Genomic DNA, 18278 nt, shown 5'->3' with positions numbered 1-18278 from the left:
CCTCAGTTTGTGATTGCATTTTAAATTTGTTTTATTTAACGAACAAGCTGCTGTTCAGATTCAACAATTTCTTTAAAGTAATGGCTCTTCTGTTTCTTCAGAATATTCCTATTAATATGGAATAAAGTGTGGAAAACAGGCTCATGAAGAGATGTAAATAGCTCATTCTCGTTCATTCTTAATAGTATGACTGGATTTTGTGATGAGAGATGATCCAAGATATTTACTATGAAATATGCTGAAACAAAGCATAAAGGAGTGCCGCAAACTACAACGCTTTCCTGAGTAGAAATAAAAATAAACTATCTTTTTCACATACACAGCACATTTTAGCCATAGATCTCAAAGCTCTCCCCAAAGTTGGCTAATTATCCATGTCTCCATTTTACAGTTAGAGAAACTGAGGCACAGAGCGCTCTAATAAGTTGCTCATGGTCATGCAGCATGTCACTCGCAGTACCTGGTGATCACAGTTGATCTATTTACGTGGCTACATTTTTTCCCAAAACATTTCTGGTCTTCTTTCATGAATGAGGCACTGACCCTCACTCATTTACCATTATTATTTTTTGCAGCTCATGGGGCAGCAGGTTCCTCTTGTCCAAAATAAATCTTGGTGGTGCAGGGCAGGAGGGTATATTGGGGCAGCCCAATACACTGCCTCTTGATCCCGCCTGTGTGGCCATCTCGCCCATCTGTCACATGGCTACAGAGGCAACTGCTGGGTTATTGGCTGTCTTCACGCCCATTTCTCGGATTTCTGCCGCCTTTGGTGTTATGCTTGCCTAACTTTCCACACCCTTGATCCAATTTCAGCCATGTCATAAGCAGACACAATTCTTGTTCAATGGGAATTGCAGCCATTTGTGAGGACTGTATTTCGTGTCCCGGATTAAGATTACCGCATGTATACACATACATCTCTCCTCTCCAGCTCCCTGTGCATTGCTGTTTGTCTGAAAGCTGCTGATTTCTTGACACTCTTGTATCCTGATGCATCTGCACCACAACAAGCAGTATGTAGCCCAGCATAATTTCTGTGAGGGGCAACTCCACTGACTTCTGCTTTCTGTAATTTTAGTTTGCTGTTAGCATTAGTAGTGTACCTTTTATAAACCTAGTCATCCAAGAAATAACAGGTAGTAACATAACTTCTCATTCCTAGAAAGGGTCTGGTTGTAGGAAGGATGAGAGGATGAAAATGGCGCAGTGTTTGTCCTTCTATAGCAGAGGTGGGCAGCCTGCAGGCCACATCCGGCCCACGGGACCCTCCTGCCTGGCCCCTGAGCTCCTGGCCCGGGAGGCTGTCCCCCTGCCCCTCCCCCGCTGTCCCCCTTCCCCCGCAGCCTCAGCTCACTGTGCCACTGGCGCAATGCTCTGGGCGGTGGGGCGGCGAGTTCCTGGGGCAGCGCAGCTGCAGAGCCTGGCCTGACCCGGTCTCTGCGCTGCGCGGTGGTGTGGCCGGCTCCAGCCGGGCGGCGTGGCTCTAGCACCGCCAGCCACCGGTGCTCCAGGCAGCGCGGTAAGGGGGCAGGGAGCGTTGGATAGAGGGCAGGGGAATTCGGGGGCTGGTGGTGGTCAGGGGGCGGGGCTGTGGATAGGGGTCAGGACAGTCAGAAGGCGGGGAACAGGGGGGTTGAATTGGGGCAGGGGTCCCGGGGGGGGCAGTCAGGAAGGAGAGGAGAGTTGGATGGGGCGGCGGGGAGGTGTCGGGGGCAGGGGTTCTGGGGGCAGTCAGGGGACAGGGAGAAGGGGTGGTTGGATGGAGCAGGGGTCCCGGGGGGGGCAGTCAGGAAGGAGAGTGGGGTTGGATGGGACGGCGGGGGGGTATTCAGGGGTGGGGGGTTCCAGTGGTGGTCAGGGGACAGTGAGCAGGGGATGGTGGATGGGTCCTGGAGGGGCCGACAGGGAACAGGGCGAGTTGGATGGGGCAGGAGTGCGGGGGGGGAGGCCGTCAGGGGGCGAGAAGCAGGGGGGCGGGGCCGGGCCACACCTGGGTGTTTGGGGAGGCACAGCCTCCCCTAATCAGCCCTTCATACAATTTCCAAAACCTGATGCGGCCCTCAGGCCAAGAAGTTTGCCCGCCCCTGTTCTATAGTGTATGTGGGCTATGAATACACAGCACACTTCCAGCTTTCATTATGCCTAGTCCCTCTGTCTAAAAACAGCCCTTGCAGTCTTCTTACTATGATTTTAACCATGTCACTAAATTAGATGTAATTTATCAGTATGAGGGCTCCAGTCTGGCCCCATTGTACTAAGAAGTGTACAAAAAACCAAAACCAAAACCAAAAAAGCAAACGGAAAGAAATGGTTCTTGCCCTGACCAGAAGTGAAATAATTGCTATTGAGGTAAAGTGGAAATCTCCAGTTTAAGGCAGAGTATTAAGCAGAGGCATCAAATAGATTAGTAATTAATGCAGGAAATTTTTACGTAGATTAATGACTAACCATTGATTGACAACAAGTACAGTTGTATGACAAGCCTGTGAATCATCTGAAGTATGTTTTTATCATGCACCCATAGCTAGGAACTAACTTTTTTTGTATCAAATAACAGTATTTTGTAGTCTATCATCCATCATCTTGTTAGGACACAAACTGTGACCTATATCACACTAAATACAACTGTAGTGAAAGGTTCCACTTTAATGTTGGCTGCCTAGACTTGCCAGATTAGCCCCACCTAAGGGAATGGCACTCTGTCTGTGTCAACGAAAATATCTAGTACTATTATTCATCTGGATGGACATAATGAATCCTACTGGTTTGCTCCGGCAGTAAATGTTTTTTTGCCATCATTGCTGAAATACAGCTGAGTATTAGAATGTGTCCATACAACAATAATTTCAATATATTAACTCCTGCTGGAATCTATCATTAACAGAACCACATATTTCATATAGTTGTGAATCCCACAGCTTACTTTTTAATACCTATATGATTATTGTGTATATCTATTTCTGTTAAAACTAAGAACCTCAAGCTAGGAATTTGTATTCCAAAAAGCAAACCACATTTCACAAAAATTATTTATTCAGGGAACATTAAGTCTCTAAAATTCAGCTAATCAAAGAAATACTGCCTAAAATGAGATATGTTTGGAAATAAAAATCCTAATGGTATATGAAAGTCACATTTCTACAGAGAGAATGAACAAAGGCAAATTGTTTTAAGACACTGTCCTTTTCCAGAGTATGAATTGCCTTATATCAGGGTGTCATTGTAGCAGCAACATTCCTGAGATTTGAACTTTCATGGCCAAGTTTACATTCTAGAGATGATCTGTCTATGTATGATGCACTTAACTAGTGCAGATGAAGCTGACTGTTGGATTTTCACCATGGTGGCAAACTGATGGCCAGCACATTTAGACCGTTCAATAGATTTATTTAGGGATTCAAATCCCTGCTTGGGGGAAGAGAGATCCTCAGTTTCCAAAAGCTTGTGAACTACTGGTGTAGTTAGTTAAGTATACATTTATTTTACATAGTTGTTACCTATTCAGACAGGAAATCGCATTTTAACTAATGGCTCTTTTCAGGATGTTTTCCATGAGTGACATTAGATCAGATTCTGCTCGGTTCCACCAATGCGAATCTGCGGTAATTCTACTGACTTGAGTGGAGTTACTTCAGCTAGTGTAAGCAGGATAGAGCATGGCATTTGGCCGTGTGTGTGTAAAACCAAGCAATGTTCCATGAACCAATATTCATGCCCAGAGCACAGAAGGGGGTGGTGAATCAGGAAAAACAAATAATAGGCATATGTTAAGATAAGGTAGGTGAGGAAAGATGGTCCAATGTCGCAGGTGGTAGACAGTGACCTGGGCTCAGTTCCCTGCTTGCAGCAGATTGCTTGTGTGATCTTGGGCAAATTGTGTAGTCTCTCTCTGCCTTAGTTCCACACCTATTAAATGGGGAAAATTATACTTCCCTACCTCATAGGGGTGTTGAAAAGATAAATGCATTAAAGATTGAGGCCCTTGAATATTACGGTAAGGGGGGCTGTATAAGTACCTAAGATAGAGAGGTACACTAGAATTTCAGAGTTACGAAGTGACTGGTCAACCACACACCTCATTTGGAACCAGAAGTATCCAATCAGGCAGGAGCAGAGACCAAAAATAAACAAATAAATAAAAAAAAGTAATTCAGTGCAGTACTGTGTTAAACTTAGAAACTACTAAAAAAATAAAGTTTCAAAGCTGTCTTAAGTCAATGTTCAGTTGTAAACTCTTGAAAGAACAACCATAATGTTTTGTTCAGAGTTACGAAGAACCTTCATTCCTAAAGTGTTTGTAACTCTGAGGTTCTATGGTAGGTGCATATCATGATGTTTGGGGGGAACACACTTTAGCCTACCCCCTTATGTTAATTGCTTTAAATGTAACAACTCCCTCCCCCATGTAAGTTTCACTCACTGTGCACCCCCACTGAATGCCAAACTGTTACAAGTTATGCTACTTTGCTCCTTGCAGCTGAGGTCTATTTTCTGACCAATCTACACCATGTGTAACTTACAGCACCATTTACATCACTGCCCTATGTGATTTACCCTTACTAACATACTTTGAGTCTTGACAACTTGATTTGATTTGTTTTTTTTTTTTCAAAAGAACTCATCACAGTCTTTTTTTCCCAACTGCATTTTTTTAAATAGAATTTAATCTTCCCAAATAGAAAATACTGGAGAATCAATGTGTATCTTTTTTGTTAAAAGAGCTAGTCTTTGTAGCTTTCTTTTGCAGCCCATTAGATTCTTTTTAAAATGATGAAAATGCAACATCCTCACACACACATATATATAAAAATTTAGGATGTACATAAAGGAGTTTCTAGAGACTGGATAGTTAGTTATATTTCAATGACAACAAAAACTGCCTTTGAAATTAAAAAAAAAAATAGACCTCCACAAAAATAGACCTCCACAGGAAGTAGCCTGGGGGGACTAGCCACTGTGCTGAGGGATGTCAGTGTGTTTCAGTAGGATCCCTGCTGAATCTGTGGTGAATACTCCCACCACTGACAGGGCCCTGGGCTGGGACCTGGTGGAGCAGGGACAGCCTGGGTCCTCCTACCCCGACTGCCACCCACCCCTAGGTGGCAGCTCACTACTCCCCATTGGCCATTGGGCAACACAGCCCTGAGGAAGTGGGCAATAATATTGTTCCACAGCTTGGTTCCCAGACCAGTCTGTGAAAAAATACTGACATACAAGATGGAGTCCAGCATCATGTGGCCTGGTCACATGTCCTTGTAGAATCACAGCAGCTGTCACTCACAGGCTGTCTGTAGCTTCTCAGGAAGGCTCCCCAGGTGGGAGATAAGCTTCTCCTAAGGCCTATTGTTTTCCCTAATGGCTGAATCCCTGAATAGGCCCTTCCCAACCAGCTCTCTAGACTGAAAGCATCTTGTCTAATGGTTGTTACTCAGGTGTAACTACAGTTGAAGTACAGATACATAGTCAGTATTTATAACTTCAGATGCAAAAATGATACACGCATACAAATAGGATAATCATATTCAGCAAATCATAACTTTTCGAATGACATCTCACATGACCCATCTTGCATAAAATGCATCATAATTATGCTATAACCATAGCATAATAATATCACTATGAAGAATATGGGATGCAGTGTCACACAGGGAACCAACAACTTGGGGAGAATTGTACCAGAGGACAGTGATGGAGAACACAGCTTTCATCTGGATCACCTTTTGGACTCGCAAACAGCTATAGGAGCCAACAGGGATTGCCAAGGCAGAGAAGTTAAACAGATTGTTATCAGGAGTAGAGTTTCCAGTTGGGGACAATATGCAGCTGGAAAGAATCAAACAAGCTTGAATATGAGAGAGGCAAAGTGCTAGAACCACTGATGACAACTGTTGAAACATGTCTAATTTGCATCTAATATTGCAACAAAATCTAAACCTAGTAACTGGTTCTTTGGATAATTTTCAACTTCTATAATGGAGTCAGAGTATGTTTTTCCCATTTTACATGGTTTGTCTGTTCTTTAAAAAAAGGGTTTTTCTAAAGATGCAGGTTTGTTTGCCTTTTGTAGAAATGGGAACAAATTGTTTGTATCAGGTGGAAATTAAAACAAAAATTGAAACTTTTCAATCAAATGAAGCCAAACAATAATGTTTATTTAAAAAATCAAAATGGGAAAATTCAGATATAAAAGATACTTTGTGAAAACTAGTTAAGGTTCCTAAAGGACAATTATGCCATACTCAAAACCACAGAATACCCAGAAAATATAAATTAAAGCTATGTGCATTACATTCTCCCTCATATACTCTTAGCCAGATGCTAACAAACACACACCATCCATTCCCCTACCAAATCAAGCTTACTCAAGCATTATTGCTAAGATCTTGTCCAAAAATTTTAACTATGCCCTCCCATGGGATTAATCTTTATTTCCCGCTGTTTGTGATTTTTGAGTCTGGAATTATTTCCCCTTAGGAACCTTCACCCATCACAACAAATATATGTTTGTAATATTAGAATTGTGAACTATAATGTGTTATTAGTCAATGTTTCTATCTCTGAGGATCCTTGAGCAATGTAGTGTTAGCATTGTGGATGTGTCGATCTCTGGTATGTATTCTACTTTGCTTTGCTTCTTATGCAGGAGACTGGTAGGGTTTTTTATGGCGTTTTGCTCATATTAAATATAAGTATAGCAGATACCAAAATCCATATTTAGACCTTGTTAATGTAAATGAAATTTCATTTTGGTTTGTATTTGGCCCTAAATACTTTAAAATACTTGACCTGTACATGGAGCTTTATTACAAAGTGGCTTCAGTCTAAACTTCTGATCAGTTTGTTACTAATTTCATTACAAAATACATCTGGCATTTTTCTCTTGGTTCTGTGCTCATCATAAAAACCACCACCACAGTTGGTAGCAAATTGCACCCGTATTAGCAGTCTCAGCCTGAGCTGCCCAGGAATGAATTGGCACAGAAACTGAACAGCCCTCTCATTCCTAGAAGTGATCTTCCCTAGATGCCTGAGAGAGGATGGATTATCCAGAGAACTAGCCTAGGACTTGAGAGACTTGAGTTCAATTTCCTTCTCTTTCACAGAATTCCTGTGTAACCTTGGGCACGTAGCTTAGAGCTAGATTTATAAAGGATTTTAGGTTCCTGGTGGGATTTTCAGAAGAGCCTTGTTGCCCAGTTCCAACTGAATTATGCTTTACTGGTCCACTCTTTGCCAGATAAAATAAGTCATTTTTAAAAAATTGCCTTTTTTGGTGCAGCTGACTTCTTACATGGTGGATAATAAATTGTTTTAACTGAATAGAACCCTATATTGTTAACACAAAGAGCAATTATAGTTAGTGCCTCTGCCTGCTATAGCTAGTAAGCTCTACTATAATCCACAATTTTTAGATCCTCATAACTTTTTGGAACATTCACATTTTGAACTGAAATTTTCCATGATTGATCTTAGTCAGTGGCAATTTTTGGTGGAAATTTTGAGCAGAATCCCATCAGCTATTTTTGAGTTATGGGAGAACTGAAACAAATCAGACAATTCTCACTGTAAAAAAATGTTTTGTGAACAGGTTTCAAAGTAACAGCCGTGTTAGTCTGTATTCGCAAAAAGAAAAGGAGTACTTGTGGCACCTTAGAGACTAACCAATTTATTAGAGCATAAGCTTTCGTGAGCTACAGCTCACTTCATCAGATGCATATCGTGGAAACTGCAGCAGACTTTATATATACAGAGAGAATATGAACCAATACCTCCTCCCACCCCACTGTCCTGCTGGTAATAGCTTATCTAAAGTGATCATCAGGTGGGCCATTTCCAGCACAAATCCAGGTTTTCTCACCCTCCACCCCCCCACACAAATTCACTCTCCTGCTGGTGATAGCCCATCCAAAGTGACAACTCTTTACACAATGTGCATGACAATCAAGTTGGGCTATTTCCTGCACAAATCCAGGTTTTCTCACATCCCCCCACCCCCATACACACACAAACTCACTCTCCTGCTGGTAATAGCTTATCCAAACTGACCACTCTTCAAGTTTAAATCCAAGTTAAACCAGAACATCGGGGGGGGGGGGTGGTAGGAAAAAACAAGAGGAAACAGGCTACCCTGCATAATGACTTAGGTAACTTCTGGGAACTCTTCTGGCTCAACAGTATGCCAACATTTTTATGGCTGATTTAGAACAACGCTTCCTCAGCTCTCGTCCCCTAAAGCCCCTACTCTACTTGCGCTATATTGATGACATCTTCATCATCTGGACCCATGGAAAAGAAGCCCTTGAGGAATTCCACCATGATTTCAACAATTTCCATCCCACCACCAACCTCAGCCTGGTCCAGTCCACACAAGAGATCCACTTCCTGGACACTACAGTGCTAATAAACAATGGTCACATAAACACCACCCTATACCGGAAACCTACTGACCGCTATTCCTACCTGCATGCCTCCAGCTTTCACCCTGACCACACCACACGATCCATCGTCTACAGCCAAGCTCTGCGATACAACCGCATTTGCTCCAACCCCTCAGACAGAGACAAACACCTACAAGATCTCTGTCAAGCTTTCTTACAACTACAATACCCACCTGCAGAAGTAAAGAAACAGATTGATAGAGCCAGAAGAGTTCCCAGAAGTTACCTACTACAGGACAGGCCTAACAAAGAAAATAACAGAACGCCACTAGCCGTCACCTTCAGCCCCCAACTAAAACCCCTCCAACGCATTATTAAGGATCTACAACCTATCCTAAAGGATGACCCAACACTCTCACAAATCTTGGGAGACAGGCCAGTCCTTGCCTACAGACAGCCCCGCAACCTGAAGCAAATACTCACCAACAACCACATACCACACAACAGAACCACTAACCCAGGAACTTATCCTTGCAACAAAGCCCGTTGCCAATTGTGCCCACATATCTATTCAGGGGACACCATCACAGGGCCTAATAACATCAGCCACACTATCAGAGGCTCGTTCACCTGCACATCCACCAATGTGATATATGCCATCATGTGCCAGCAATGCCCCTCTGCCATGTACATTGGTCAAACTGGACAGTCTCTACGTAAAAGAATAAATGGACACAAATCAGATGTCAAGAATTATAACATTCATAAACCAGTCGGAGAACACTTCAATCTCTCTGGTCACGCAATCACAGACATGAAGGTCGCTATCTTAAAACAAAAAAACTTCAAATCCAGACTCCAGCGAGAAACTGCTGAATTGGAATTCATTTGCAAATTGGATACTATTAATTTAGGCTTAAATAGAGACTTGGAGTGGCTAAGTCATTATGCAGGGTAGCCTGTTTCCTCTTGTTTTTTCCTACCACCCCCCCCCCCCCCGATGTTCTGGTTTAACTTGGATTTAAACTTGAAGAGTGGTCAGTTTGGATAAGCTATTACCAGCAGGAGAGTGAGTTTGTGTGTGTATGGGGGTGGGGGGATGTGAGAAAACCTGGATTTGTGCAGGAAATAGCCCAACTTGATTGTCATGCACATTGTGTAAAGAGTTGTCACTTTGGATGGGCTATCACCAGCAGGAGAGTGAATTTGTGTGGGGGGGTGGAGGGTGAGAAAACCTGGATTTGTGCTGGAAATGGCCCACCTGATGATCACTTTAGATAAGCTATTACCAGCAGGACAGTGGGGTGGGAGGAGGTATTGGTTCATATTCTCTCTGTATATATAAAGTCTGCTGCAGTTTCCACGATATGCATCTGATGAAGTGAGCTGTAGCTCACGAAAGCTTATGCTCTAATAAATTGGTTAGTCTCTAAGGTGCCACAAGTACTCCTTTTCATTTTGTGAACAGTATTGCAGAAAAAGAAACAGGGCCACAGCAAAAGTTGTTGAAGTTTGTCTCAGACAGGTTTTATAGTGTTCTTTGAGGACTAATGCATTTCTTTAATTTTAAAATGTTTTTTATTTATCCTAGTTGAGAGCATTAATGGTATAAATATGTTGGAAATATGGCTCTCCTACTTTAAAATAATTACATATTAGCTAGAACTGGTGAAAGAAACAGCAATATTTTTCAATGTTTTGTTTGGAGGCAATGTGACCAAGTGGATATAGCACCAAACTGGGATTCAGGACACTTGATTCTATTCCCAACTGTTCAACTGTCGTGCTGGGTCACCTTGGGTAAGTCATGTTACCTCTCTTTACCTTTATTTTCCCATCCTAAAAATGGGAGAATTAGTACCTTCTTTGTAAAGTACTTTGAAATCTACTGAAGAAAAGTGCTATAGAAGAGCTAGGTATTATTATCAATATTTTGAAAAATTAATTTGGTAATCACACTTTTTCAAAAGCATTAGGAACCTTGCATTAGAAATACCTGAATAGGTTTGGTTGTGGTTTTTTAAATATTCCCCATCAGCATAACACGTGTCTCTGTCTATAAGATGTGTCTCAGTATAAACAAAACTGATAATTGAGTATTTTAATAACATTTTAATAACAAGACACAGAATTACACATTTGTTAACTCAAATCAGCAGGGCAGCTTTATATACATTAATCTGAAATAGTTAATTCAATCTCAAACTGTAACTGCATGGCTTTCCTATGTTACAACTCTATCAAACTATATATTTTACTGCATCAAGTACATTAAGTTTTTACTTCAATCCTGTACAGTAATTTCATAACATGCCTCCAGTGTAGAATTTATGCTATATAGCCTTTGTAATGAAAAGGGCATTCTGGCAGTATAAACACATACAAACCACAGAATAATTCTGTTACATTAAAAGTGCATCCCGTAAAGAAAGGGCCAAATTTCCTTATGACTTTCAATTTCACAGTGCTGCTTCTCCTGTCAGCCCTGCTGCTCTTTCTGTCTGACTGCCTCTCAGTTACACCAGCAAACATTCTGTCTCAAAGTTCCATTCCATCCCAAGGGTTAGTTTCTGTCAATGTGAGAGTTGACAGTATACAGATAATTTTATTTATTTGTATTGTGGTAGTGCCTAGGAGACCCAGTCATGGACCAAGACCCTTTTGTGGTAGGCACTATACAAACATGGAACAAAAAGACAGTCCCTGCCCCAAAGTTTACAGTCTGATACAAAGATAGGGAGTACAAGAAAACAATGAGACAATACTGGTCAGCTTGATAGGCAATGTTTTCCTTTAAACCATTTACAGATGCCAAATTAGCATTGTTGGGACTACAGCATCAAAAGTAACTCAATCACATAACACAGTTGACATTTCATTTGCATATACACCTCTTATTGCTTAAAATGCTTTAAGCATACAAGTATTTACTCTAAGGTCTGGCAGCTGCAACTGCACCCAGATGGCTGCTAAGGGGATTCAGTGGGTAAATTCTGTCTAATACAGACTATCAGAGGAATTGGTCTCTGTGGACAAATCTTTGTGAGGTTCCTTTATGTGCAGAGCAGCTACACAAAGCTCACCCATGTTGTCCAAAGTTTTTGGCTTTGGGCTGATGAGTTATCAGGGTGGGACGAGGGGGAGGCAGAATATACAAAGAGACAGTGCACTAAAAGCAATGAGACAGACATCAAGAGTGAGAATGAAGGGAGCTGTTTCTTGACAATCAGGGCTGACCGAGTGGTGTCTTAACTGGGGTTTGGACAAGTAGAAAACTGTGTCTATATTTGCCCAATGCTGTTCAAGGTAAACAGGATTTGCACAGTTGTAAATGACTAACACTAGAAAATACCTTGAGACTGTTCTCAATTTCACTTCCAAATTATTCCACAGCAACCCCACTACTGCCCTTGAAAACATCCCCTGGACAAGCCCTAGGCTTTAGGGGTTGGTGGACATGGGCACCAGCACCACTCTCCCCCCATGGACCAACCTCAGTAGTCCACTTCCAATACCTTCCCCATTACTCTCCATGTACTCTGGAAAATTATGTGACATGAGGCATAAAATGAGAAATGGTAAGAACCATAAAAACCCATTGATTAAATATATTCTAGAGATGCATTGAAAATTCTTAAAGGAATATTTTGACTCTCCCTCCACCTTTTTAATTTTTCATAACAAAGAACTATTAGTAATAACATGGTTTCATTATTCTAAGGGAGGAGAAAAAATAAAATTTTTCTCCTACACTTTTGAAAGTCTAAGTGGAAAGCCCTATATATATAGGGACAGAGCTATGATTGTATATATATACATCTATCTTATATATATACTACTATCTTAGGGCCTGTTTCAGCTTCTGTGAAAGGCAATGGTAGCCTTTCTTTTGATTTTAATACTGATCAATTAATGTGAGTTGGACAATGCCCTTACATACCTTCTTAACATTTTCTAAATGTTTAATTGAATAAGCACATACATTTGTTCTATGGTGTCAAGTGTGATGGCTTTTTATGACAAGGGCAGTTTGTTTTTTTAAATAATGGACATGGTTTTATGATCTGATGTGTGTTTATATAGTACATCAGTCACACAATTGCTAATCTCTAATATCTGTCTAATTAAAAGTACATGGAATTATTCTTCTCAGCAAGAAACTATTATTATTTGGATGTGCTTACATACTATAAGGGATGTGACTGTGACTTATAGTTGTGGACATGCCAGACCTATTACCTTATTCTTACTCATGTAAAGATTGTATTAAATTTTATGCATAATTTTGAAAGTTGAGATGAATGGTTCATTTAGACTATAAGTACTGTGGATATTTTGTTACAGGATGGAGTTATGGCTGTTTGCAGGTGGCCACGGAGATATGTTTTGTTCAGTGGTATGGGTGTGCATGAATTTTGTGTTAATTTTGTGCCAGAATTGTTTACATAATCATTGTGTGTGTGTGTGTACATGCATGTGCCCACGTGTGTAAAAAGTATGTATTTACTGGTATATTTTCTCTTGAATTGCACTTAAAAACTTTAACTGTAACTTAATTCTTTGTTTTGGAACTCTATAATGTAAAGTATAGTATACACTGTGGAGTAAGGTTTACTTTGGTAACTTGAGCAGGTCTGGCTTTTTATGAGTATACCAGTAAGTTTAATTATCCTTTCTATCTGGGACAGAAGAGTGCTTTGTTACAGGACTTGGATAATGGAGCACTAAATAAAATAAAATGCATAAATGTTTTAGTTCATATATGTGTGGAAGGTAAATGATACTGAAAGATTTAGCAATAGGAACCCTGATCATAACTGTTTGTTCATTGCCATAGCTTATAGGCGATTGTTGACCAGTACCAGATCCTCACTGAAAACCTGACCATATGGAGTCTAGGATGATGGTAGAAGTTAACTGTTATTAGAAATGCTCTCTTTTTATTTTCTCAATCAATTTATTCATTAATGCTAAGTTAGACACTGGGCAATAGTTGACCACAGCATTTGCTTCAAGAGTAATCTTTTTGAGCACTGATCAAATTATTTCATTCTTAATGGTGGCTGGTAGATTGTTCTCACCAAAGGGAGCTAAACAATTTTCGTCAGTAGAGGGAAGCTTTCAGAAACCATAAGGGACAAAGACTAAGAGCCACAGATATTCACTCAAACTTTCTTTGGTACCAACAAAATGATTATGCAAACCCTCAAATTAGAAGGTAAGTTGTTAATGCCCTAATAGGGACATTTTTCATGGGAAACGAATCTGAATGGACATCAATTTCAGCTCCAGTTGGCAGAGTTCACAACATCGCTGCCAAAAATTCTTAGTGAAAGATGTAAACTGAGATCCCAAATCAATTTGGGCATAGCACTGTATCATAATTGTTTCAACCATCTCTTCATTTGCTAGTGCAATAATGTCCCTGGGAGGAAATTTTTCTGAAGATATGGAATGTGACAAAGTTCTTCCTCTGCCTTGGTAGGTCCTGTGCTTTTTGGTGGATTTGCTAATCTCAGAGGTTTATGGCAGCCCTCAGTCTGGCTGCTTCAGCTAGAGGCTCAAACCTGCCATTCACTCAGCTAACCTCATCACTGGCCAGCATGGGGGAAATGGAGAACAATCCCTGCAGTCTCTGTGTCCCACCTAGTGGGTCAGGAACAGGCCAGATCCCTTTCTAAATTAGACCTTCCCTTCTGGGGCTTCTCACAGACCAGGTCAACTCCTCCTGTGTCCAATCACCAGGTTCCAGCCCAGGGCCTTGTGGATAGCAGCTGTCTACAATATCCCCTGTATCAGCTGCGTGACAGCTACAACTCCCTGGGCTACTTCCCCATGGCCTTTCCCCAGCACCTTCTTTATCCTCACTATAGGATCTTTCTCCTGATCACACTTGTACTCTTCAGCCCTCCAGCAACACGCCTTCTCACTCCCTGCATGCCTACCCCCCGCCAGGCCTGGGAGGTCTTTTTTTAAACCAGGTGTCCTGATTAGCCTGCCTGCCATAATTGATTCTAGTAAGTTCTTAATTGGCTCCAGGTGTCTTAATTAGCTTGCCTGTCTTAATTGGTTCTAGCAGGTTCCTGATTGTTCTAGAGCAGCCTCTGCTCTGGTCACTCGGAGAACAGAAAACAATTTATCCAGTGGCCAGTATATTTGCCTTCGATCAGACTCCTCTACCCCACTGGTCTGGCTCTGTCACAGGAAGAAGATAGGTTTTGTCTTGAACAGGTCTGGTGTTTTCTTTGTTAGTATGTTATTTATGATGGTATTGTTAAAGTCTGATATTTTTCAAGTCCCCATGAACAACCCATTTCCCCATAGTGGGAGAGTTCAGAAAAGTATTGTACAGTATGTTGTTCTGCTTCTTGCTGGGACTCTGGAAGACTAGAGCTGTGTGGGAACCAGAATTTCTATATTGCAGGAGATTCTGCTGATTTGAAACTTGTTTGTTTTGGTGGTTTTTTTTGATTGAGAACAAAAATAAAATTTTGAAATTTCCTGCAAGATGAAATTTCTGAAGAAACGTTTGACCCAAACCAAATTTTAGTTTTGATAAAAATCAAAACATCTCATTTCAATTTTGATATTTAATTTTTTTATAATATAAAGAAATTTTCAAAACAAAGTCACTTTGAAATGAAACAGTCAATACTACATTTTAGAATGGAATGTTTTGACTTTATCAAAATGTGGGGTTTTTTGTTTTTCTTTTAAAACAAAAACTAGGTGAAAGTGACACACTCTGTCAGTGCCTGGGAGGTGGGTGGTTGTATCTAGTGGTGAGAGCAGGCATTGAGCCCAGTCGTTAGAGCTAGTTTAAGGGCCCAGAAATCAGAGGCCTGATGCAAGAGCAAAGGGTCAGAGCCAAAGTCAGAAATCCAAGCTGAGTCAGAGGGTCAGAACTGGGTTACCTGGCGTGGAGGGGAACGGAGCAGAGTAGGGCAAGAACTAGCACAGCTATAGGTAAATGCTTTGACCACCCATTGAACTGCTGCAGCTGGGCTTAAAAGCCAGTCTGCTGAGCTGGTACCGCTCCTAGGCGCCGACTCTGTGGGTGCTCCAGCTCTGGGTGGATTTGGCAGAGAGAATTTTACACATCAGCAGATCCTTTATATTACTTTTATAAAGGGAAATATGTATTCAGACAAAGTTCGGTTTGTCACAAGCATCCACGTTATTTTTAAAAGAAAACTGACTTATATGGCCCAAACAAAGAATTAATTTTGCAATTTGATTTAAAGTTTTGTCCCTCTTTTAGTAACACTGCAGTTGAAAAAATAGGACATTATTCTATGGTCTGTTGATTTAGTATAAAGATTAAAAAACGTAAACATAGTACATGTGACTGTATTAATTTTGACTTGAGCCAGGGATAGTGCTGGCAAGCAGTGTTCATGCTTCCTCGCACATCTCTGCCAATATAACTCTTTGCTGACCTGGAGAGACACCTATTATTTTAGTCCTGGAGCTCTTTCCTGAGCAAACAGCTAATTGGGATTAAGTGTGTGGAGATTTTCTGATGTGAAAAAATGGGGACTGGGATGAGATTTCCAATCATCATTTTACTCGTGACTCAAGCAACAATTAACTCACAGCCTCCCCAAGAAGGATTGCCACTTATCGGCGTTTGTCCAACGAGACAAACTTGTGTGTCACAACATGTTAATGGTGTGCAAGCATGTGACAATGGGATAACTTTTTGCAGGCCACCCACAAATTTGGGATGATTGATTAATGTCTTTCAAACTGGAGCCCAGACCTGTGGGGATAGACTCCTATACCCAGCGGGAGCCCCACTGTGGGTTATGTGACATGACATTACCCCAACAAAATGGAGATACTGCTAGAAAAAAATATGTATAACAACGTTAACAGAGGTGAAAGATACTTGGATCCAATAGATTCCTTAACCCACTACTCAGAACCAGCCGTACAATATAGTCAAACAAGATGGTTCTTAACAACCAAAGTCAAATTGCATGGAAGTTTTTAGGGATAGCATATACTCTAGTCTTCCTACAGCACCAAACCAAACTCCTCACAGCCTCTTTTTAAGGATTTTCTGAAAGTTCAAAACAACAAATTATTATCAGATATAAACTCAGTCTCTCCTAGGATCAAACTCAGATAAAAATAGTACCCAGGCTAACCGTTCAAATGAAAGAAGGCATGGAGACAGTGTGGTGTGATTAAAACAGGAAATATTCAGGAAGAAAATGTATGTAGCACTGTTTGGTGATAACCATTAGTCAACATTATCTGTTTTTTGTTATTTGTGTGTGTGTGTTCCAGTTTTTAAAAAGACAAAAAAATAAATTTAGAGAGGAAATAAGTTAATATTGATAGATATATGGAAAGCTAACTGAGGGTCAATATAGAACGGTGAATGGATGAGGAGTTATGAATTTTTCCTTATGTCTCCTGTTGTGTCTGTGATTAGGAGAATTGAGGTAAATATTATAAACAGTTCAGGTGGTGACACCTATAATTAAGGTTCCCTGACACTTTCCATTATAAGACCCTGTTTACAGTTGCTGATAACTTGGCTAAACATAAATCATTTGAGTTGAAATTTTACTTGTTGGGTGTCTGCCTCAGGCTTTTTTTAATTTAAGCTAACATGGTTCAGCCATTTCAGAGAGTGACGTTAGGGGAAATTATGTTTTGCCTTCGTTTAAAAAAATTCTTACAATGGTTTAGCTGCGAAGATCTAGTGCTTCCATGATTGAGAGCAGGGACTTGAAATTTGACTGGGGTATACTTGTGCCGGGGTGTGCCCCTGTGAAAATTTCCCCAAATTATAAACCACTAAAAATCTCAGTTCTCACATGCTCAGAGACTCAGATTTTGGCAGGTACAGTCTCTGAACATCCATCTGCAATGGGCATGTTCCCTCCCTTCATACACCTCAACCAGACTATACATGTGCCATCCCTACATAGCAACTGAATATACTCTGGCCTTGGGCTGTAGGAGCTGAGCAGGACTTTGCCTGCAGTTACTCCTTCTGTCTGCTACCAGGCACAGGAATGGAGAGCAGGGAGACTGTATCTCTTTTTGTTCTCAATACACCCTCTGCTGAAAAGGGGGTAAAAAGTGAAGTGGCAAAGTTTGCAGATGATACAAAATTACTCAAAATAGTGAGGAGTGCAAAGTTACAAAGGGATTTCACAAAACTGGTTGACTGGGAAACAAAATGGCAGATGAAATTCAATGCCGGTAAATGCAAAGTAATGCACATTGGAAAACATAATCTCAACTATACATACAAAAAGATGAAATCTAAATTAGCTGTTACTGATCAAGAAAGATCTTGGAGTCACTGTCGATAGTTCTCTGAAAACATCTGCTCACTGTGTAGTGGCAGTCAAAAAAAAAAACTAAAAGAATGTTAAGAACCATTAGGAAAGTGGATAGATAATAAGACAGTACATATCCTAATGCCAGTACATATAGCTATAGTACACCCACACCTAGAATACTGCATGCAGTTTTGGTTACCCCATCTCACCTATATTAGACATGGACAAGGTACAGAGAGAGCAACAAAAATGATTAGGGGTATGGAATATCTTCCATATGAAGAGAGATTAAAAAGACTGGGACTATTCAGCTTGGAAAAGAAATGACTAACGGGGGATATAATAGCAGTCTATAAAATCATGAATTTTGTGGAGAAAGTGAAAAAGGAAGTGTTGTTTACCCTTTCACATAACACAGGAACCAGGGGTCACCCAATGAAGTTAATAAACAGCATGCTTAAAACAAACATAAGGAAATACTACTTCCCGCAACACAGTCAACCTGTGGCATTTATTGCCAGGGGATGTTGTGAAGGCCAAAAGTATAATGGGGTCACAAAAGAAATAGACCTATCCCTCCGTGAATTTATCT

This window comes from Lepidochelys kempii, chromosome 3 (genome assembly GCF_965140285.1).
Source record: "Lepidochelys kempii isolate rLepKem1 chromosome 3, rLepKem1.hap1, whole genome shotgun sequence".
NCBI lineage: Eukaryota > Metazoa > Chordata > Testudines > Cheloniidae > Lepidochelys > Lepidochelys kempii.
This window is presented reverse-complemented; position numbering follows the sequence as displayed.